We start from the raw sequence: 22,393 nt of genomic DNA on the forward strand, positions 1-22,393 counted from the left end.
TCCTGTTTGCTGATGGACAGCTAGTTTTTTATTAGGAATTCATCCCTTGGGACTTTTTCTGAGATCCTGTGAGCCACATAGACTGTCTTGGTTTCTGTGGTAAAACAATCCTTACATAAACAATGGTGAAAGATTAAACTAATAGGAAAAATGTCTAATATGTGTCAGACACTGGTTTTACATTTCAAGTTATGCCCAATGGATTTTTGAAATCATGATAATATTGCTGCTTCCTGTGCCTGCAGAGAAATGAGGGGAAAATCCCTTTAGAGAATATCTCAGCCCCCAGTGATGAGCTCTTACTGATATCATTAATCAGCAGATAAATGGTAGTGTTTTGTAGTTTAGTGTCTGCTCTTAGACTCTTAGAGATGGGTGTGGGACCCTGGATTGGGTGAAGAAGGAATACCAGCTGTTAGTATTTTTTTTTAAACTTCAAATATCTAGAGAAAAATACCTAAGTGAAATGTTCTTGCAATTCTCTCAAATAACCAAATGACTCCTGCTTTTCTCCTGTTTATTTTACAGTATGTAGTTTGTGCCACAGGTGATACCACTTTGTCCAGGCAGCACTTTGGAGCATTTCCCTGATGCTGAACACGTGTTGAGGTTTTTCTCTTCGCCTAAGGGTGAAGGCTCCAGTGCAGGATAAACTCAAAAGCTTCTGAGATGCAGACTGGGGAAAAAATATTCCTGGCCAGTTTCTGCTACCTGTCACTGGTAGGTAATTTGCATTTTCTAATTACTGTAGGACTTAGCTGAAAGTAGGGGAGAGTTTGCAGTTCTTAGGTGTCCAAATCTTGAGTGCTGAGCTTGCAAAAAAGCTTTAAAATGTTGAGCTGTATGTCTGTTCTTTTTGGGGTCGGGGGGTGCTGCTACTTCTGTTACAAAGTGCTGCTGATATAATCAGGGATGGCTGGGGTCATTCTTGCACCCCCTGGATTAGGCCTAGCAGAGAGTTGGGTTCAATTTTTCTAGCTTTTCATTTTAACAAGGATCTAGTAAATGGATTGTCAGGTAGGTAAGACTTAATGCCATCCAAACAAGCTGTGGGGTAATGAAGCCAGTCATATGAACACTGAGGTGTTTGGCCCCAGAGAAAGATGCCTGCAGGTATTTATTTACAGATGGACTAATATTCAGGCAAATTAGTTCTTGCAATCTAAGTACATCCTGCATAAATTCCTGGAGAAAGGGCACCTCTGGATCCCTGCCTCCAAAGGTGCAGCACTAGGAAAGGACACTGCATTTCTGTTCATTCCACATTCCTGCTTCATGCTCATCTGCATCTTTGGCAGATGAGCATTTACACAGCACTTTCACAGCATTTAATTTCACATTTTGATGGTGGCTTCTGATACCTTTAGCCACATTGCTGGGCTATGTTTTTCCTATCCTTCTCCTAAGTAGGGAGCTGCATACCTTGTTTGTCCTTTCAGTCAGAATGCAGCTCCCAGGTGCTCCCCAAGGTGTTCCCCAGTGCTCGAGCTCAGAGGCATTTGTGAGCTCATGTAGCTCCAGGGCAGGCAGCAAACACCAGCCTTGTGTTCCCTGTTTTCCAGCAGCCTTCTGCAGCATTGTGGGCTGCTCTGCTGCCAGGGACTGCAGTGAGTCTGCTTTCTCACTGGTGTTGGCCAAAGCTTCCCTGCTTCTCTCTGGAAGATGTTGCCTCATTAAAATGAAAATATTTTGTCAGCATTTATCTCCCAAATACTCAAGCAGGAAAGCCGTGATATGATTCAAAATCAAGATGAAGCATTTGGCTTCAGCACTGTTTTTTGTGGTGGCTGTAGGACTTCCTGTAATGTGATGTGATCCAGGAATTTGCAGTGAGTATGTTTAAGTGCTTCAGAATGTATCTCCATCTTCCTTGCCCTGGATCTCTGCTCTGGGAGACATTGAAATATATTCTTCTGATTCAGGACACAAACAGCAGCCACGACTTGCCACCTGCTTTACTTTAATCCTGGTTCTATAAGTAGCAAAAATTATGGTGACAGTTGAATTTCCATCTCTCTCTCTCTTCTTGGTGTTTAATTGAATGATTTATCTCTTCTTGAACTTATTTTCAAGGTGAACCTCAAAAAAGGAATAACAAAACCCCTGCACTTCTTTGCTTTAAAAGTTAACATTCAGCAGGCAGCAGTGGCTTGGCAGGGAAGCTGTGCAGCAATGAGCAGCTGTTGGGTGAAGGCAAGAAACAGGGTTGGTGGTAGGGAGTGTTTTAGAAAGGGACATTTCAAGATAGGGAAATATTGGCTGGGGCAAGTGTTTAGTGTCTGTTCTGGCTGTAAATTTCTTCAATGTCACTTAAATGCAATGTCAGCTATAAGGAGGACTAAATGTAATTCACTCATAAAAGAAATTGAAATATTAAGTGTATATTGGATTTGGTAATAACTTTCGGCAGAACACACTAGGTTTATTGGAGGGTTAGCAATAACTTTGCTGTTTCAATTACTGCTTGTGAAAATTGCATCTCATTCTATTGATATAAGTACTGCAGTTACTCTTGATAATACTATAAATATGTACAGATATACAGACTTTGGAAAACTTATTCTGATTGGGGTTTATTGCAGTATGTGGATTAAGACTGGCAAATGTTGGGCGACCTAACAGGATTATTTTTAATACACATTTTCATAAAATGGTTATCCCTTGTCCAATTGAAAAGCTATTTACTATGCTAAATAGGCTAATTTTATGGTAAGTTTTTAATTTTGCCACCTTTCCATTTTTTAGCTGTGATGCTGCATTTGCTACTAAATCCCTGGGATTATATGTGAAGAGTTGGATGGCTGGGTTGCATTTAAATTAATTAAAACAAAAATATTTCAAATAAAATGTTATATATTGCTGTGTAGATATTCAAGAAACAAATATGATTTCACCACTTATATCCTCAAATAACACATGCAAAAGCAGACTGTGAAACATTTAAATATGTCTATACACTTAAGTGTATCTTTGCAGGCTCCTCAGGGGAGGGAATTTTGTGTGGCTTAGGGAAAATTGTTCACCACGATGGAGTAGTTTTGTTGGAAGCCGTTTGGGAAAGGGCTTTCCAAAACAAATCATCTCCCAGCTGGCCCCAGAGGCTGTGTGGAGGTGAGCAGCAGGGCAGGATGCTGCTGCGCCCCTTGGGGTGGCACATGTGGCTCTGGAGATATCTGGGAAAAGATGGGTGTTCCCAAGCCCTGCCACCCCTCCTCGTGCCTGCTCACACCCCACTGCTCTGCCACTCACATCTTCTCTTTCATCTGCCTTACTGTGCAGTAATTTGTGCCCTGGCACGTTCCCTGTCTCCAGCAGTACGCGTGGCTGTCACCAGGGGGGCTCCTTGGTAAAGAAAGCAACAGCTGCTCCAGCAGTTCGTGACCCTGCCAAGCCATAAACTGGCTGCTTATGAAGTGCCAGGTGGCTGTCACACCTGGGGGAGAGCTGCCTGCAGGAGCTCTCCCTCCCTGTGTGGATGGGATGTCCTCCCTGGCTGCTTTAGCGAGTGCAGGGCAAGAGGCTACACTTGCAAATCCTGCTCTGCTCAGGATTTCCTAGCAGACTGGTTCCTTCAGTGGGGTACAGGCTGCTGTGGTTTTGGGGGAGCTGCCTGTTCTGCAGCATAGGTGCTTTTATTATGACCTCACAGACATGGGACTGAGTGGCCTGGTGGCCAAAAAGGCCAAGGGCATCCTGGCCTGGATCAGGAACAGTGTGGCCAGCAGGTAATTCTCCCCCTGTCCTTGGCACTGGTGAGGTCTCACAGAGTGCTGTGTCCAGCTCTGGCCCCTCCATTTGGGAAGGACGTTGAGACGCTCGAGTGCATCCAGAGGAGGCAACGAGGCTGGAGAGGGGCCTGGAACACAAAGCCTGTGAGGAATGACTGAGGGAGCTGGGGGTGTTTAGCCTGGAGAAAAGGAGACTGAGAGGTGACCTTATCCCTCTCTACAGCTACCTGAAAGGTGGCTGTAGTCAGATAGAGTTTGGTCTCTTTCTCCAGGCAATAACTGGCAGAACCAGAGGTCACAGTCTCAGGCTGCACCAAGGGAAATACAGGTTGGATGTTAGGATAAAAATTTTCACTCAAAGGGTGATAAAGTGCTGGAATGGTCTGTCCAGGGAGGTGGTGGAGTCACCATCCCTGGATGTGTTTAAAAACAGATTGGATGTGGCACTTGGTGCCGTGGTTTAGTTGAGGTGTCAGGGACGAGCTGGACTTGATGATGTTGAAGGTCTCTTCCAACCTTGTGATTCTGTGGTTCTGTAAATGGAAGTGCCCCATGCAACACCACAGCAGAGGATAGGAGTGGTTTTCTTGTAGATGTGTATTTTAGTGAATGCCAGACCTCTGTTTGTGCTCTCTTATTCACCTCTCTGAGAGCCCTTTTTGGACTGTGCTGTGCTCTTTTTGGGGTGCTGGGGCCATAGCAAACAAGCAGTATAGCTCTTGTAGAGAAGTACTTCCTAAAGTGCTACCCCAAGTGCCCTCAATAAGAAGAGATCCTAATGTCTGTTAATCTTAACTTCTTCCCTCAGGAATCAAGGTCATGGCTCTCCTTGAAGCCTTCAGCAGATAAAAGCAGTCCAAGCAGAAACGTGGATTTAACGGGGTGAGAGAAGAGCAGAGAAGAGAGGGGCTTTTTGTTCTGTCCTACAGATCCTCTAATTAGGGTTGGTTCTCAGCTCAGGTAGTCCAGGAATAATTATTTGGGTGCAATCACATGGTGAATTGAGGTTAAGGGGTTAAAGGTGGGTTTATTAGGCTGGAACCTCTGCTGCTGAACAAAAGCATCAGGTGATACTTTAAGCAGGTAAAAGGGGGGAGTGCATCTGACTTGCAGGGAAAAAAACGTGTATTGCTGTGCTGGTAGTTCATCTAAAATTCATTTTAAATAGGCTGTGCTGTAAACTGAGATGTTACATCTCCTGAACTGCACAAGTGCAGGGCCTCCCTGTGGGGTGTTTACCTGGGTGGCTGTCCTAGGGTTTAGAGGATTGAACCTGTGTTCATACTGCTGCCAGCCCAAAGGTGTTGGGATGTGGCTGTTGGCAGGGGATGGGGCTGGAGGCAGTGTGGTGCCCAACCTCAGCTCTTCCTTCTGCAGCCTCACCACCCCTGGGCACAGCAGCATCTGCTTCTGACTCTGACTTGTACCAACACCCATCCAGGAAAAGCTCTCCAACAGCAAGTGCACTTCAGAGCTGCCACAAATGCCTGGTGTGAAAATTCAAATGCTTGGCTTAGATGAGCCCTGAAAGCCATTTTATTTGGGGATTAGTTGTGCCCTGCTTATCACATATCAAAAACACAGTTTATCTCGCCTCCTCTACATGCAAAGGCAGAATCCACCTAGAAGTGCCATGGTAACGGGCTGAAGCAATGCTGTCTGCAGTGCTGCAGGTGCTGTGCCTGCAGCTGCTATAGGTGTTCACTGAGCCCTGGTGACAAAGCTTTGGGGTTGTGAGACTTCCTCTAAATATTTGCCAGAAAGTTTGCTTGGGGATGGTGAATTCTGTGACACAAGATAGCTAAAAATAAAGCTCTTGCTGGTAATTTTTCGGTGTTTGGTTTCACGGTGTGAGATGTGATTTTCAGAAGAGTTGTACATCTCTGTTCCCCCCTCCCTGTTCAATCACAGCGTCTTTGAAAATCAGGCCTTTTGTACCTCCCAAAATCAAGTTCTTAAATAAAATAGAAGACAGAGTAATGGAAAAAAAATAGATCTTGAAGTTGTACTAGTGAGATTTATTATGGGGGTTGTTAATGCCCCATGTGTCCTTTTAGAGTTCACCAAAGGGAGATTGGAAAGGAAGTCTCACAGTTGTGTAGGACTTGGGAATTAGCTGCAGAGGCTTTTCAAGTTGTTTATGCCAAAGAGAGACAAAAACCTGAGGAGGAAGAAGTGGGCTACTGTGAGCCACAAATAACTTGATCCTGCCCTTGATGAAGTGAATGCTGCCACTCTGTATTGTCTGTGAGAGAAGGCTGGGAGGCTCTTGCAAACCCTATCCTAATTAACTGACTGCTGCCTTAATGCCTCCCAGGAGCCTGGGGTGATGCTCTGTTGTGTGCTGTGGGAGCCCACTTGGTCCTGAGGCTTTGCAAATCATGTTCAAGACCTCCTGAGAGGTAAGTTAAAAACATGGCTTTTTTTAAAAAGCCATTCTTACTTTGGGACCCTATAGAGCTTTCTGGTAAGGAGGCTGCTTCTTGCTTTGTGCTGGAGGTTCTGCTGAGGTAGAGAGGCTCAGAATTGTTTTGTTGTGGGCTGAATTGTCTCTGTTTGCCATGAATATATTTTCCCCCTGAACCTGGGGATGAGAGTCCTGTTTTCATGTGGAAGGGTCAGGCTTTGAGATGGAAATGGGTGTAGTGCCCTTGAATTTTTCCTGCTGGGTCCCTAGCTCTGTGCTTTAAGGTAGAACTAAATTGCAGGAAGGTTCAAGTCAGTGTGTCAAATGAGCAAGACTTTCTTAACTAATGACCTTGAAAGATTGGCCTGAAATGTGTGGACTTCTGATTCACCCTTGACTAGTGATGATCTGACCTTCTTGGAAGCATGAAGGTGTGGGGAGTTCATGTGCCTCTTCCAAATGAGGGATGAATGGGTGTTTTACAGCTGTCTTTCAGGGAGTGGAGGTTCTAATAAAAGTCACTGTCCCTAAGCAGCATGTTGTAATATTCTCTGTGTGTTACTATGGTGCTCCAGAAACTATGGATTGCCAGGTACTCTTTCAAAATAATGGCTTTTAAAATTATTTATACCTTAAGGGTCAGAAAAGGTTTTGTTTTGTGAGGTTACAGGAACAACTGGATGAGTCAGAGGAACAATTGGCAGTGCCATCAGAGGAACCTTGATATTTCTAACAGGAAGTTTGTAATTAAGCTGAATCACCATGTCATTTGTGTTACCCAGATCCATGTGTCCAAAAAATATCATTAGCCTTGTCTTGTGTTATGGGGCTGTGGCTCCATTCACAGAGCTGAAGGTTGCTAAAGCTTGGTTTTGTTAGCTCTGCTTGTGGTGCTGCTGCCTTGAAATGGCATTTGAGGTGTGGGAGCACCAGTCAGTACTGAAGTACCATGGTATGAGTTGTTAGCTGGGGTTTCAGTGTGCATCCAGCCTCTCTGCTTGATACTTTGGGTACAGGTTCCTGAATGGGTGGATTGGTCTTTCTTGGAAGTCCATAAGAGAACTCTCCCCCAAGTCCCTCTGGTATCTGAAAGACCTTTTCTCATAATCAGGCACTTGTTGCTAAGTCTTCGCTTTTCAAGAGGCTTCCTGTACTGTCTACAAGAAGAGTAATTTCCCACAAGGCAGCCACATTTCCTTGGTGTTGATCTTAACTGGGACAAGTATGACAAATAATGCTGCCCTTAAAACTTAATGAATAATTTTCCCTAACAGTTGTTAATTATGACATAAAGCCACTGCCCTCTGACTTCATCGAAATGATGCAGAAGATGCATATTTTTAATATCACTGCCAAAGTTTATTCATCGTGGGCAATGAGCTGCTGGGATGGCACAGGCCTGTGGTAGCATGAAAAGCAAGGGCCACATGTGAGATGTCCTGGGATTACTTTCATTTCATTTTTGTTTATGACAAACAAATTTGTATCTGGGCTGGTGAACCCAGTACCCCTTAGAGCTGATGAAGGGGAGGGGGCAGCTTATCTGGCCAGTGCCAGACAACAGCTTCCAGAGGGATGAAAGGTGCCTCATTTCTTTTCATGAATGGCACAGGCAATCTTAGGGATTAACTCTTGTTTAGGCATTTACATCTGGTGCCAGGAATTCCAGCTTTACACAGCTGGAATCACATCATCTCCCTGATGCATCTGAAGCTTGTGGGTTTTGCAAATGGGATTCTCAGTGCTGCCCAGCTGCTGGAACCCTGTACCACACTGGGGTCAAGCCAGTCCTCTGGTTCCCTCTTTTGTACCTCACACAACCTTTTCAGACCTTTACTGAGCAGGCACTCTGTTTGCTGCTTAAATCCCGGGGATTATGTGATTGCTGAAGTGGTGAACCCGAGGAGGGCAGCTTACACTAATGCCAGCGGCGGGCAGGAGCCCGCGGCCCCTGCAGCCAAATCCAGCCCTGCCCATCTGTCAGAGCTGCCCTCCCTGGGCTCACAGGCTATCACGGAGTTTTTAAAGGCTGCCTCTTGGGTTGGGAGCTGCTGCATCCTGGTTTCAGCAAAGGCAGAGAGAGAGGCCCAGAGAAGACAGTCCCGGGGTGGCTGTTTGGCTGGGAACGGGAGCATCCCAGAGGCTGCTGAACCCACAGCCATGGGCTGCTCCTCGCATCACTTCACCTGCCAGGCTCCTCAGTGCCTGTCTCCTAAATGTGCCTCTTTTGTCTGTTACACGTTTTGGTTTGTGTTTTTATTTCCTCTTTATGGGATCTGTTTTCCCTCTGTCTCTCTTTGCACATGCTCCCTCCCACTTTGCCCTGACGCTGTGCTCGCTGTAGCATCAAGGCAGCCAAGATGAAGAATGCAAGCAGTGAGGTTCATATTGGGTCTTTTTTCATTTGTTTGGTTGTTTTTTCCATTCTGTTTTGTTTGATGCCTGTGTCTGTGGAATATGGCTGAATGGAGTAGAAAGGGATGTTGGAGCATCTCTGCCCAGGTGGGTGCAGGCAGCCCTGAGCTCGCATGGAGTGGATGCTGAAGCTGTGTCTGCATCCATGCAGGCAGGTACCCGAGCTGTGCAGCAGCCCCTGGGGGCACAGAGGCCATCTATAGGAACCAGAGCTCTCTGAATAAAAGCTTTGTCCTGAGAGAACACAGACATGAGAGATGCAGACTAAAATTTAGGTCATGCCTAATCTGTATCACAGATTAACTTGTTCCATGGATCCTCATAAGTGTCATGGATGTGAGGAGTATATAATACAAAGGAGATGAAAGTAGGTATTATGGATGGGCATAAGCAATTTATGTTAGCTGATATGTTTACTAGGGTGTATAAACATTTATGGATTCTGATTGTTATTGACCCTTTATGTGAGGACTTTAAATAGACCCTTCATATAAACATTCCTGCAGTCTAACAGTGGCCTGCAGCCCCAGAAAATCTGCCTTCTATGCTTTCCTGCACTAACAGTGTTGTACTGTCTCATTCCCTGAAAAGACCTGAAATGGAGAATTCTCTCTGTTTGTTGGCTGCTAATGAATTTCACAGGTTCTTGTAGGGAAAACTCTGAAGCTTGTAATTGTTTTTTCCTTATGCTGAAAAGACCAGTGATGAGGACAAAGACTGCCTGTTGGATCCCATCTGCTGCTCAGAGATGCACCCTCTTCCAAAACTGGACTTATTTTCTGTGGCAGCTCACTCCAGAGTTCGATCTGGGCCAACTGGGAGCCATTCCTTAGCAAGCTCCATGTTTTCAGGGATGCTCAGGCTTGCCTGGGGCTGTGGGATAGCATCTTCCAAAGAGTATTCCAGGCCAAGCCTGGCCTGTTTGGGAAACATCATTCTGGGCAGCCTAATGTGTTGAGGGAGAGAAGTTTGCTGACTGTGTTGAGGATTTGAAGTGTAAGAGGCAGCAAATTTATTACCAGGCTGCTCCTTGCAGCAGCTTTTTGCAAGGTGAAGAGATGAAGCAGATTATTAGATCTGTGAAGAAACAGAGTGGTGATGCACAGCCTTCCCTAGGGTGGGAGTGAAAACCAGTCAAGCACATCTCTCCTGTCTTGCAAAGCAAACATGCTTCCCTCGTAGATTGAAGGAACAGTCTGCACCTGGGTGTGCTCTGCTATGGCTACTTGGCAACTCTTGAGTGCCCTGTTATAGGGGAAAACCCCTTGTGTTCAGTTCAGCCTGCTGAAAAAGCTGTTTGCAATCAGCCAAAGGGGCTAGAACTGACTCCCCACCACCCATGTTTTATCTACCTGCTATAAAGAGCCTGTGGCTCACCTCAGCTGCAGCTGTCCCAGAACCTGGGACTAAAATCCCAGAATATCCAGTCCTCTTACCAGCCAGATTTCCTCTAGGATTGCAGTGCTGGTTGCAAGAGCAGTGAGCAGCTGGTCCCTGCATGAGGTGTCCCCCTCTTGGAGACATGCCAGCTCTCATGGTGGAGTTAAAGTGGTGTGCTCCACAGGAACTGTCCTTTGCCTGTCAAGCTTTTTCCCTCCTGTGTTCCATAGCCAGGTGTTTGCTGGGCTGGGGAGAGCCTCTGAATGTGCATTCATGCTTCAAGGGGAGGGTGGCAGCTTGTGAGGGATCTGAATGGGTGGGGAGGGCAGGGGCTTCTGATGCTGAAGCTGCAGAATCCTTGAAGGCAGCCTGGCTTTGCTCAGCTGCCTCCAGCAACTGAGTGCTGTGGCCTTCAGGAGCAGGTGCCCTACTCTTCCCTGTTCTTTGGCTTCCTGAGACATGCAGTGTGTATTTTGTGGCTTGGATACCTGGAAGCAGAAGTCCTTTATGGGGAGGGAAGCCTTGTGAAGTTCTCCTTGTGAGTTACGAGCCGGATGGGGCTCATCCATTCTTACCTGGGAAATGACAGAATGAGCCCAGCCCCGAGGGACTCTGGAGCCTGGGGTTAATTTAAACAACCAAAATCAGGGGCCAGCCTGAGTCCCTGAGGCAGCTGAAGGAACTGGACCACACTCACTCATGCTCCTAATAAAGCTCCCACTAAAGCTGTGCAAGAGACTTCTTCCCTCACCTCTGGCTGGGAAATGTGGGCAGTATTTAAGGTATGTGTTCTCTTGCCTGGTGCTGTCTTATTTGGAGCCTTCCACCTGTGTTCTCTTAGTGCTTCACTGTGCCACTAGTGGTGTTACCTTGCAAAGCCATGCTCAGACAGGACAGGAAACATATTTACATGACATGAATTCTTCCTGCTCTCTTGCTGCTGAGGCTTGCTGCTTGTCCTGCTTCTTCATCACCCCAGTAGATGACTCCCTTCCAAAACTCATCTGATATCGCAGTGGGAGAGAAAAGAAAAGCTTGTATCAAGAAAATCGTGGCCAGCAGGACTAGGGAAGAGATTGTTCAGCACTGGTGAGGCCACACATCAAGTGCTGTGTCCAGTTCTGGGCCCCTCACTTCAAAAAGGACTTTGAGGTCTGGAGCTGGTCCAGAGAAAGGAAATGAAGTTGGTGAAGGGTCTAGAAAACTTCTTTTACAAGGAGCAGCTGAGGGAACTGTTTAGCAGTTTAGGCTGGAGAAGAGTAAGCTTAGTGAGGACCTCATTGCTCCCTCCAGCTCTGAAAGGAGGTTGAAGTTAAGTGGGGACTGGTCTCTTCTGCCATGTCTCAAGTGATGGGGCAAGAAGAAATGGCCTCAAGTTGCACCAGAGAAGGTTCAGTTTAGATATTAGAATTTTTTTTCCTGAAAGTCTTTAGGCATTGGAATAGGTTGCTCAGGGGGGGTGGTGGATTGACCATCTCTGGAAGTGTTCAAAGCATCTGTGTGTGCCATTTGGGAATATGGTTTAGGCACCAATATGGTGGTGCTGCATTGATGGTTGGACTGGATGATCTTGAAGATCTCCAACCTTAATGATTCTGTGAAAAGGTGAATTATAGGACTGTGCCAAATCTGTTGTGATTATTGAAATGAACAATTTCAATAATCTACCTGGAATCTGGTAGAATAATGCATAAACCTCAACAAAACTGAAGATACTGAAAATACTGAGTTGTTCTGGAGTTCTTTAGTAATGAAATTAACAGTGAAGTGAATTAAAAGCAGTGTAAGATAAGCCACAAATATCTCATGATTGTCCTCTATATTTTAGAGCTTGTCTTTGAGACTTGCATGGAAGAGAGCTACTGTGAATGAAATATGGAGAATATAAACAAACACAGGTCATGTTTTATTCAGTTTAGAGAGAGGCAAGATTTAAATTACAGAGATTTGAATTCTGAGTCTGAGACTGGGAGCTGCAAGTTCCAAGGATGGCATAATTTACTGCTGTATCATCATTTAATGATATTTAAGCACTTGCAGTCCACAGGCAGCATTTTTAAATTGTCTTGAAGGTGTAATTTAATTGAGATTATCCAAGTAATCTTCCAGATAAAGTCAAGTCCCAAGGTGGGATATTTAGTCGCTATGGAAAGATGTAGCTAGAAAAAAAATCTGGTTTTGAATGTGTAAGGTTTAGCAGTTATTTCATGTGCTAATGGTCTGATAAAGCCTTAACAGTAAGAAATGTCTTTTCTTTAAAACACAACAGATGACTATGTTGAAAGTAGAATTTCTAGAAATGTAATTCCAAAATTAAGAGCTACCTCTTAAAGACTGCTTTTCCTTTTAGTAGGTAGATTGTTGGATATTTTCCCTTTGGATGCTCACTTCTCCCTGTAATGCTCCAGGGCTTGTTAAATTCATTGAGACTTTGTGATGACCTGGGGCATTGCTCAGGTTGCAATCAAAGATAGCATGGTTTGTGTTCACACATTGCTCTTACACATGGAGGGAGTGTGCCAAAGGGAATTATTGTCTTGCACCTGAAACTGGTGGCCAAGCTCTTGCTGGTCTGTTCAGACTGGTGAGGTTTTATGTGTAATGGTGTGTTGTATTTGGAATGTCTCTGTCGATGCCTAGGGTGGCTCTATCCACTTGTGACTGCTGGTGGTAAACCATCTCTTCAGTAAATCTAAAGTCATGCTTTGATTCATGCCTCTGAGTCCAAAGTACTGTCTGCCACCTCTCTCCTGCTATATTCCTCCCTGCAGTCATGGGCAATATTAATATTTCAGACTTCTTATTTTTGAGACCATGCTGTTCTTGCTAGTGAGATTTTCACCTGTGATTTTGGCGTCTTTCTCACTCTTTCCCACTGTGTTTCTTAAAGCTCTTCTGCCAAAATGTAGCAGTGAGCAGATGTTTCCTCTGGAGATGCTGCATTGTGCTTAGGTCTTGCCTGCATGTGGGGAATTTCCTTTTGTAGCTCTGTGAAGTGGCAGGTCACAGCCCCATCCCTACAGTTATCATTCCATAGCTTTAGTTTTGTGTGCTCTGGCAGCTCTCAGAGTAGCCACCCGCAGTGCTGAGCAGCACTGCACAGACCTCTGAGCTGGGATGAGTGCACCAGGGAGCTGTGATCCCCCAAAGCCTGGTTGGGTGTTGGCACCATGGGTTTCTAAAGATGCCATGACTGTCTTCCTGACCTTCCATGGTTGATGAAGACTTAAAAAGTTTTACTAGATCAAGGGAGAGCAGGTGTAACTCCTTGCTGCAGCTGTGGTTGGAGGACATACCAGGTGGTCAGGTACTTGCTTGAAAGATGTGTAACTGCAGTGCTGTGGGTTCTGGAGCAGGAGGAGATGTGAGCAAAGCATCCTCAGTCTCAGACCCACCAAGCTTTGTGTGCTGAGAGCAAGCTCCTTCCACACAGCTACTCTGAGCTTTTTCACTCACACACTCTACACTGACCTCACATAATGGATGTGGCTGTGAGCTGCAGTGAGTGCTGGACGTGGCTGAGGAGCAGGCTGCAGGATCAGGCTGCCAGTGGGGATGGTGGGTCCGTGCCAGCCACAGCCCCTCAGCAGACAAGGTCTCTGACATGGCTGGATTGTTGGCTGCATAATTCTCTTCCAGACTTGGTGAACTTTCTTGCAAGGGAAACTCAGATTCTGGTTATGTATGCTGAAATTCAGACACAGTCACAATTGCCACTGCTGACTGCAGGGGAGAAACCATGTCTTATTAAAGAAAAAGAGGCTGGAAAAATATGGAAAAAAAGAATGAAAAGAACATATACAGGACTCCACTAGTTTGGATTAAAACCCAGACAAAGGACTTTTGCTCTTTGTGTGAATGACTTGCTTAAATGACTGGGGGGGTGGGGCAGGGGAAGAGAAAGTTCCTGTGATGCTGTTTGGAAATGTCACTCCTCACTGTTCAAATACCACATTGCACTATGGCTTATAAATCACACGTCATTTCCTAATTAAAAAATGATGAACAGAATTGTGTCTTTCACTGCTGTGGCAGAACCTTGCCCAGACAGACGTGCTCTCTCTCAGGCTCTCACTGTGTAATCCACCACGCCTGCCTCCTGCTCGGAGCTAGGCTGATCACAGAAAGGGGTAAAGCAGGTGACCAATTTTCAGTGCTGGCAAGGGGATTTTGAGTGACTGATTGAAAAGGTCTGTGAAAGCCTGTTTTCTGTGTGCTAAGCCATGGCTTGGAATTGTACTCCATGCATAAACTACCACTGCAGTAGGGTGCTGGAGAAATGTGTTGGCTTTCTGGTTCTTGGTCCCTTTGGAGACACTGCATCTGTATCACTTGCTTTAGTGTAGCATTGGGATTCATAGTTATAAAATATCTCTGTGGATATATCTGTGCTGAGAAATTTTAGAAGTGCATTTTCTGCTGCCGTGCAACTCTCCTCAGCAGAAAAGAAATTGTGCTCTGTAGACAGCACATGCAGAAGAGTACTCACAGATTTTATGGGCAGAAGTATGGGCTCATGGTAGGCATTTCAAATGAAGTAAAAGTGGCTTTTTTGCAAGGTCTGGTTGTATTTTTTTGTCTCCTTCACTAATTAAAGTAATGAGTGTTGCTTTGGTTATCCTGCTGTGAATAGCAAGCCACTTGGGTGAGAATTAATATTGACAGGAGCTGTTAGATATTTAAATTTTTTTTTGTGTGTCCAATGAGGAAAAAGAGTTTGTGGACCGAGCACAGCACAAGTATCTATGGCCTCCCATGGAGACTGCCTGCTGCTCACCCTCTGTGACCTCCACAGCTCAAAGCCCCATGTGCTGCCGTGAAGGCTCTCAGCCAGCCTGAGCTTCCCCTCTAGTGCAGCAGCCTTCTTTCTGCTCATGTTCCTTTTTCATGTGATTTATTTTCCCAATTAATAAGTGAGCGAGTGTGCTTGTGAGGTCAGGTTGGTTTGCTCACTGCTGGTGCTGAGGAGCCAGCCAGTGGCTCTTCTTACCAACCTGCAGCCCAACAGACAAAAGGACCATCTCTTCCAGGTCCCTTGATGTGCTCCCAACTGTCTGCCTCTCAGTTCCTGTCAGCAGGGCAAATCCCATCCTCAAGTGATCCCGAGTGCATCTTGGAGCACAGTGAGAGCTGCTGTCTTTAGATGTCCTAAAGGAAACATTTCAAATTCAAAAGACATGGGTTTGTTTACCTGCAAAAGTCAAAGGCCATCCCTTGTCCCAAGACAGGGTGAATTCTGCCTGAATTACTTATATGCACCAAACAAAGGCTTTATGCCTTACCCCCAGGTAACCTGCTCTGGATCTTCACTGTTCTCACAGTGAAGAATCCTTAAAAATCCTTCTCCTTGCCTACTCTAAGTCTCCTTCTGATTTAAACCTTTGGTTATCCTGACAGAGAGAACAATTAATCTTCTCTGCTTGGTATCTACTTTTCATGTCTTTAAAAAGAAGTATCAAGTCTCTCCTCAGCCTTTTCCCTCCTTACCTGCCTCACCACCAGTCAGTCCAACCTTTCCTTTAAGGCCATACATCTCTGGTCACTGATGACACCTGTTGGTCCCCTGAGTGTCTCTTCTGAAACACATGTCCAAGGCTCCAGCCCTCCCAGGTGTTGCAGGATGTTTGTTCCTTCTGCCTGGTGTGGATGCACACAATGCTTGTGGGGCACTGCTTGCTTGTGATTAGCTCTCATGCCCTGATCCTTTTTTATTAGGTTGCTGCTTTACCATCTCTTTGTCATCCTGTATTTTTCCACTGTCCTTTTGAACTGCATCCAATTTATTTTCAGCTTGATGTTTCTTTCTTGTTTTGCTTTCTTCTCATCTAAAAAAATAAGCTATATAGCCTGAAAATATATAGTTGTACTACATGTAAGGAAAGAATAACACTTTGCACGTCACTCTTACCTTTCAACAGATTTAGCTAACTGACTGTCTTCTCTGAGGCTGCAGGAAATTGTTGTTAGCCACATGGAATATTCCATCAGAACAGTGCCAGTTTCCTTCTGCACCCTCTCAGAAGAGCTGTGTTGTAATGCTGGGTAATTAAGTTGTACTTCTAGTGCCCTTTTAACCAAGGATACCATAACCTTGCTTTGAACTGGAAATTCACAAGGAAAGCTCATACCTGAGTCCTGGCCCAGCAAGATCCCATGTGAGGTAGTGATGCTGGAACCAGTTCTGTCCTGTGGGAGTGCTCTGATGGGAGAGACAAGTGAGGGATGCTCTGGGTGGGTGGGTTAACCTGGTGCTGTGGATCACATCAGAGGGAGAAGTACTGGCTTTGTGGACTCCTGTGTCTGTGTGTGATTTTCTGTGGTAAGAAATGCCACTGTGGTACCACTGTGGAGCTGAGCTCAGCACCAGAGGTGTCCTCCCAGTGATGCAGTCCTTTAAAGCACATGCCATACTTCCCTGCTCTTCTCCCTTGGCAGGTGCTGTGTGGGTTTTATGGAATGGTTGGAGTGTGCTGATGCCATGATTTGGGTTGCTGCAGCCCACCAGGAACTGTTTGCCTCAACCTTGGGGGAGCAAGGAAGGGTATAGGCTGCATGCCTGGTGTCCCCTGCTCAGGCCAGGAGCTGTGGTTCCAGTGCCAGCAAGATGCTGGGAGGGGTTCAGAGATGAAATTGTGCTGGCTGGGGCCTCTCTGTCCTGGGGCAGGACTAAGGCAGGTATGGATGTCTCCTGCAGGGGTGGGCAGCGGTAGAGGCACACGAAGAGATGGGCACTGATGTGTGCAAGGAGCTGGGTGTCCTTGGTGGCTCCTTCCTCGGTGTCTGCAGGCATTTAGTGGAGAAGATCAAATCACTGGTGTGTTCTATAGCATCACTGGAACAAGTCAAGCAGAGCCTATGGAGCAACAGTCCAGGCTGGCCACGTTTGCTTTTGAGGCCATTGTGCTTGGCTCAGTCTTGGGAAGGGGGAAGGAAAAAGCCAGTGGAGAGGTGGCAGCTTCTCTGCTCCTGCTCCCATAATTTCAGAGTTAGATTAGGTATTAGGGAGGAAGAAATTCTTTTTTGTGCAGGTGGTGAAGCACTGGAACAGGCTGCCCAAAGAAGTAGTGGAGGCCCCATTCCTGGAAGTGCTCTAGACCAGGCTGGATGGGGCTCTGAGCAACCCAGTCTAGGGGAAGGGGTCCCTGCCCACAGCAGGGGGATATGGACTAGAAGATTTTTAAGGTCCCTTCCAATCCAGACCATTCCATGAAACATTGCTTGACTCCTGCCTCAGTTTCTTGGGCACATGCATTTCCCAGGAGTATGGAGAGATTTAACAGTTACACAGATTAAAACAGATACAGAAACAGCAAGGGCTGCAGTGATGTGTCTGCTGAAGCAGAAAGTGGGGTATGGCAGGAGGCACAGAAATGGCAGTTTTAATTATAAATGAATTTATAATGCAATTTGCACTTAATATATCTGGCAGAATAAATTTTCCATGGGAACTTCAGGATGCTGGGTTGAACAAATTGAGTGCAGCTTTCACTAAGTTGTACAAAGTTGCTCTAAACAATTGCATTTGTAATTCAGCAATTTCCTGACCTTTGCTGGGTGAATAAATTTGGACAGTAGGATGAATACACAGACACAAAGATTCTTTTTGCTTGACATTTAGATACTATTAATGAGCACAAGTAAAAGAATAAAATTCTAGCAAATGCGGGTTGTTTCAGTAATTGGAACAGTAATGATTCAAATTTCATTTTATATTTACAAGTTTATCACTCATGTGAAGCTTTCTAAAGGAAGCTGCAAAGCCAGACACCAAATTAAAAGTAGTTGGTTGGCTTTCTGAAAGAGACACTGCCTGGGAATCACCAGACAGGAGAAGCTTAAACCCAGCCCATGAATCCAGGTTTCTGGCCTCCCCACAGTGTCATTGAGTTCCAGGTAAGAAGATCAATAAAATCGAGTTTCTTGTCTCGGGGTTCAAATCTAATTCTGGCTGTGGTTGTGATGGGGTAGTGGTTGTGCTCTGGTCAAATGGCAGATCTTGGGATCATGCATCAGTTCAGAGGTTGTTCAGTTAAGGTCAGGGACTCTTTGCAGATTGTTTTACTAACTACCAACCTGCAGAGAAGTACTTTGTGTTTGCTGACTGTATTCTTTCTGTTTTTTTTTTTTTTTAAGGATAGGTGGAAGGTGGAAATATATTTTCATCTGTATATTTTCATCTTATATCTTTGATCCCTCCCCAAAAGCTAAGCTGTAACAGAGGATATCAGATAAAGGTGTTTATCCAAATCATTTTTCTTAGAGATGGTGTAAGTCCAGCAGGATATAATTGTTGTTGTTTAATCTATTGACAATTTAACAGGGAATGAGGTGTTTCTCATGCTGCTGTAAAAAGCTAGTGCGCTTAACTATAAGAAGGAAATGAACAAAAAATTGAGGAAACAACTTTCTATGTTTATCACACTGGATAAAACAACAAAGCAGATGGAGAGGAACGAATGCTTGAAATATTGTTCATGGAGAAGATTAGTTAGTAAACAACTCCATTATCTGTAGACAAGTGTGAGCAGATGATTTTTATTTGGTTTTGTTGGGCAGGTCAGAAGTTAGAGGAGGATAAACTCTCCTGTGGACATGGATTTGTGATTTGTGTATGTGTCATTGCTTATCCAGCCCCTCTGTGACTGGGAATAATTTCTCAGTTTTTCCTTGTAGAAGATGAAAACAATGGCAATTGCTTAACTATTTGGAAGCTGAAAGACTCTGAAAACAGGTAAACCTTTTTGTTTTCTAAATAAAGTATCCACCAGTGTCAATCCAAAGCGAAGCTATAAGGTATTTAGTTGCAGTGTTTGGGCAGTGCCTGTTTAGTCTGATTACTTCTCCTGCTCTGATTATCATTTGCAAGTGCCAAGGAAACTTTCCATTTGCTGCCTAAAATGCAGAACTCCAGCATGGCCAGCATTAAGTCTGTCTTGATGGTGGTGCCTCTGTATCTTATCCTGTGTCCAGACTCTGGTCCCACTGGAAATCACTGCCATCATTTAGTGCTGGCTGTCAGACTCTGCTGAGTACATCATCCTCAGGGTACCAAATGCTTCTGACATTATGCAAATTTTAATAATAGCTCAAGTCTTAATTTGCTGGCTCCTGTGTGCAATGAAACTAAGGGCTGGGAGCAGCAAACCCTGATCCTGGAGCAGCCTCCAGAAGTTTTTACCCCTCTCACTGTAATCCATTAGTCCTTTCACAACAGTCACAAACTGGTTTGGGACCATTTCAATAATTATTTATTTTGGAATTATCTGGCAATGTGGCACCAAGATTTACAGCACACTTGAGCATTTGAACTGTGTCAGATCTTGGTGACTTTGATAAAAGCACCTGTGGGATGTTGGTGTAAGGACTGTGTGTGTTAAACCTCTGTGCTCAGTAGTCTTGCCTTTATCAGGCCTGGACATGCCTGGTCACTGAACTGGGTGTGAACCCAGCCAGGGGAAAGTTTGTTGGAGCTTAGAGGGGAAATAATTAAAAGTCTTGTCCTGAACTCTGCTGTTTCCCTGAGCACAGAGTTCCCTTCTGGGTTATGTCCGTTCCCAGGCTCTCCTGAGGCTTACATGATGATAAGTCATTGAGGAGTTGTGACAGCTCCTAAGTACTTGGAAGGAAATTACCCAACTCTAATCTGTCTAAAAATACAATTCAGTGTAAATGCGTGCAAACAGTGGGAAGACAACAAAGGACATGCCTTCAGGTCATTCACCTTTCCTAGAAACCTCCTGTAAATCCCCCTCTGGAAGAGCCTTCAATTATTAGGCCCCTCTCTTGCAAAGTGAGAACCTTTTGGGGAGAGAACTGATGATCTGGGGAGCAGAGGACCAGGGATGTGCATAAGTCTGTGACATTTTTTTGGTAACTTGTGTGGGGTACTTCTGAGGCCTCCCCATGACATTTCAGCATAGATGGTTTGATTCAGGACCTCCTAGATACAATCATAGAAGACAAATCCTGATCTGCAGAGTTTCCAGCTGTGGGAGCAGCAAAATTAATGTTTAAATTGTTTATTGTTAGAGGCAGGCAAGCAAAATGTCACGCATAAAAGATTTCTTATAAGGGTAATGCTGAAGTTTTGTTGGCCAACTTGGAAACTTATAATTGTCTTGTAGATCAAGCCCCTTCAGCTGATTTTATTTGGATGCCTCCCTCATTCCTGAACTGCACTCCTCAGATGTGTCTGTGGCGATTGTCTGTCGATTGCTCAGTCAATAGGCAGCCAAAGCAGCTGCCCTGTGCTGGATGCTAACAAGCACAGAGGCTGATCTTGCAGGCTCTCCTAATTGAATTTTGCTTACAGCACAACAATCAGTCACTTTGTAGGATGAGACCTCTAAATGTTCCCCATGTCTTTTTGTGTAGCTGTCCATGGATACGAAAGCTGTGCTAGGGAGTGATGCCCTTTGCAGGAGACTTTGGACTATAAGAGAAAGACTCTTGTCTTGTTGCTTGAATAAATGAACTCCAGGGTCTTATATGCTTCATCAAAAAGTCTGTCTGGATTCAACAGGGATAAAAATAGTGGTGAAAATAAATAACATAATCTAGATTCTGAGGCAGTTCTGTTCTTTGCATGTGGTTTCTAGATCATCCTAGAGAAGAACCTAGTTCTCCATTAAAATCTAAAGAATATTGCATGTGAGATGTGATGTGCAATGTCCATGGGCACACTGATGAAGGCAGCTGGTAGCTCTCTTGCAGGATCACAGGATCTTGGAGGAGAAGCTGGATGCCTTCATAGCCTGCAGGGATTTGCTGTACAATGATTCCTGGTTTGAAAATTTAATCTGGGCTGATGACAAACTATCCAAGAGATCACAAAATAACAGAATCCTTAAGGTTGAAAAAGACCTTTAAGACCAAGTCCAACTGTCAGCCCAGCATCACCAGCATGTTCACCATCAAGTCATCAAAACTTTGATTTCCTCTCCCTTTCAAATACTTCAGCACATTTTTTAATGAACTGTTGTGGCTATGCTAATGTGCAAAGAAAAACACCCCAAAGGCCTCCAGTTTACATTGTCTGTTGAGTTTTAGGTGGTTTTAGGGCAGAAATTGTCTTTTTTCTTGTCTTGGACAATGCCTGTTATGTTCTTGGCACAAACCAGGTGAGAATGCAGACTGCAAGTTTCTGTCCATAGTGACCCGATTTCACTAAAGTTTTCAACTTGCCAGTCCTAGGGTTTGACCTCTTAGGAATTGTTTCCATTACTTATTCAACAAAATTCCTTACCTAGAAAAATCCAGCACATGCCAGGTTTTGTCAGAGCAACTGATACAAAAATGGTTAGGTTTTCCTGATGTAGTATGAACTAGGTTGAAACACTGCAGCATTTACTTAAAAGATGATAATCTGGCATGTTTAAAAACAAAGATTCTTGCTCCTCTAATTTTAGCAAACGGAGCTGCTGCCCAGGAGCTCACAGTAGGTGATGACATTTTCTTGAATTCTCTAGGTCACACTGCCCTGTTTTTAATTGGTACCAAGCTGGGCTTCTAGAAGCAGTCAGGTATTTGGTCTAAAAACCCTCACAAAAGCTCTTTGTCAAAATTAAGTTTTATTTCAATAAGGAGTGTTGCCCAAAGTAGCACAGATGAGAGAACTGATAGTGGAAAAGAGCTTCTTTTGTGTTGCTTGTAATTAAAGGCAGCTAGAAGGCTGGCACAGCTCTTGCAAAAATACTGCTTTAACCAGTCTTGCTTTAAATCTGTATAAACCACTGAAAGCCAAAAATAATCTGTGTTAAATTAACAGCTTCCAACACAACACAACTGCTTTGGAGTGTTGCATCTGAGACCCTTGTGTGGGAGCCTGACATGCTTGACATGCTCCTGACATGCTCCTCCAGTTGTTGTTAGGCTCCTTTTGCATCCCTGATCTCCTTCCAGAGGTTCCCAGCTGTCCCATCTCATGTCATGTATGATTGTCCAGAAGCTTTGGATGATCAAAATGAGCTGGGTTGGAGAGGTTAAAGAAATCCTGAACCAAGACAGATTTTTTTTTTTAAAGCTAATGCAGATCACTAATGCAGACTAAACCAGGTTTAGGGGCTGATTGCATGAGCTCTTGTGTTGGAGGACTGGAGGGAACAGACAACTTCAGAGGGGGTAAGAGATGGGGTTGGCTGGAGGGTGACATTCACAGGAGGTGACTGAGCAGCTGAGTGCAGTGCTGGGGACCTGGTAAGATGCTGTCCCTGGGCCAGCCAGGACAGTGGGCTGGATGTCCTGCCACAGCTCCCTGGGAGGTGTTCACCCAGCAGAGCTGCTCCAGCAGCCCCTGGCTGAGGGCAGATGGGTGCTGGGGACAGCTCAGTGCTCCATCAGCTCTGTGCTCCTGCCAAGATGCTCTGGGTGCTCCTGCCAAGGTTGACCAGGCCCCCTGGTCTGACAGCACCAGGTGCTTGTTGTCTGAAGCAGATTTTAACCTTCCTCAGACTGCTCTGCTTTC

At 45.0% G+C, this 22,393-nt stretch overlaps 1 long non-coding RNA gene across 1 annotated transcript in view; it reads left to right on the plus strand.

Moving 5' to 3' along the window:
- The first annotated feature begins 228 nt into the window (after positions 1-228).
- LOC127059387 (uncharacterized) overlaps positions 229-22,393 on the plus strand; it is a 144,148-nt gene continuing 121,983 nt past the window's right edge. Inside the window, exons 1-3 of the long non-coding RNA XR_007777134.1 lie at positions 229-720; positions 4,537-4,610; positions 6,046-6,130. This is a non-coding gene — a long non-coding RNA (uncharacterized LOC127059387). The remainder of the gene's footprint in view (positions 721-4,536; positions 4,611-6,045; positions 6,131-22,393) is intronic.

This window comes from Serinus canaria, chromosome 3, assembly GCF_022539315.1.
Source record: "Serinus canaria isolate serCan28SL12 chromosome 3, serCan2020, whole genome shotgun sequence".
NCBI lineage: Eukaryota > Metazoa > Chordata > Aves > Passeriformes > Fringillidae > Serinus > Serinus canaria.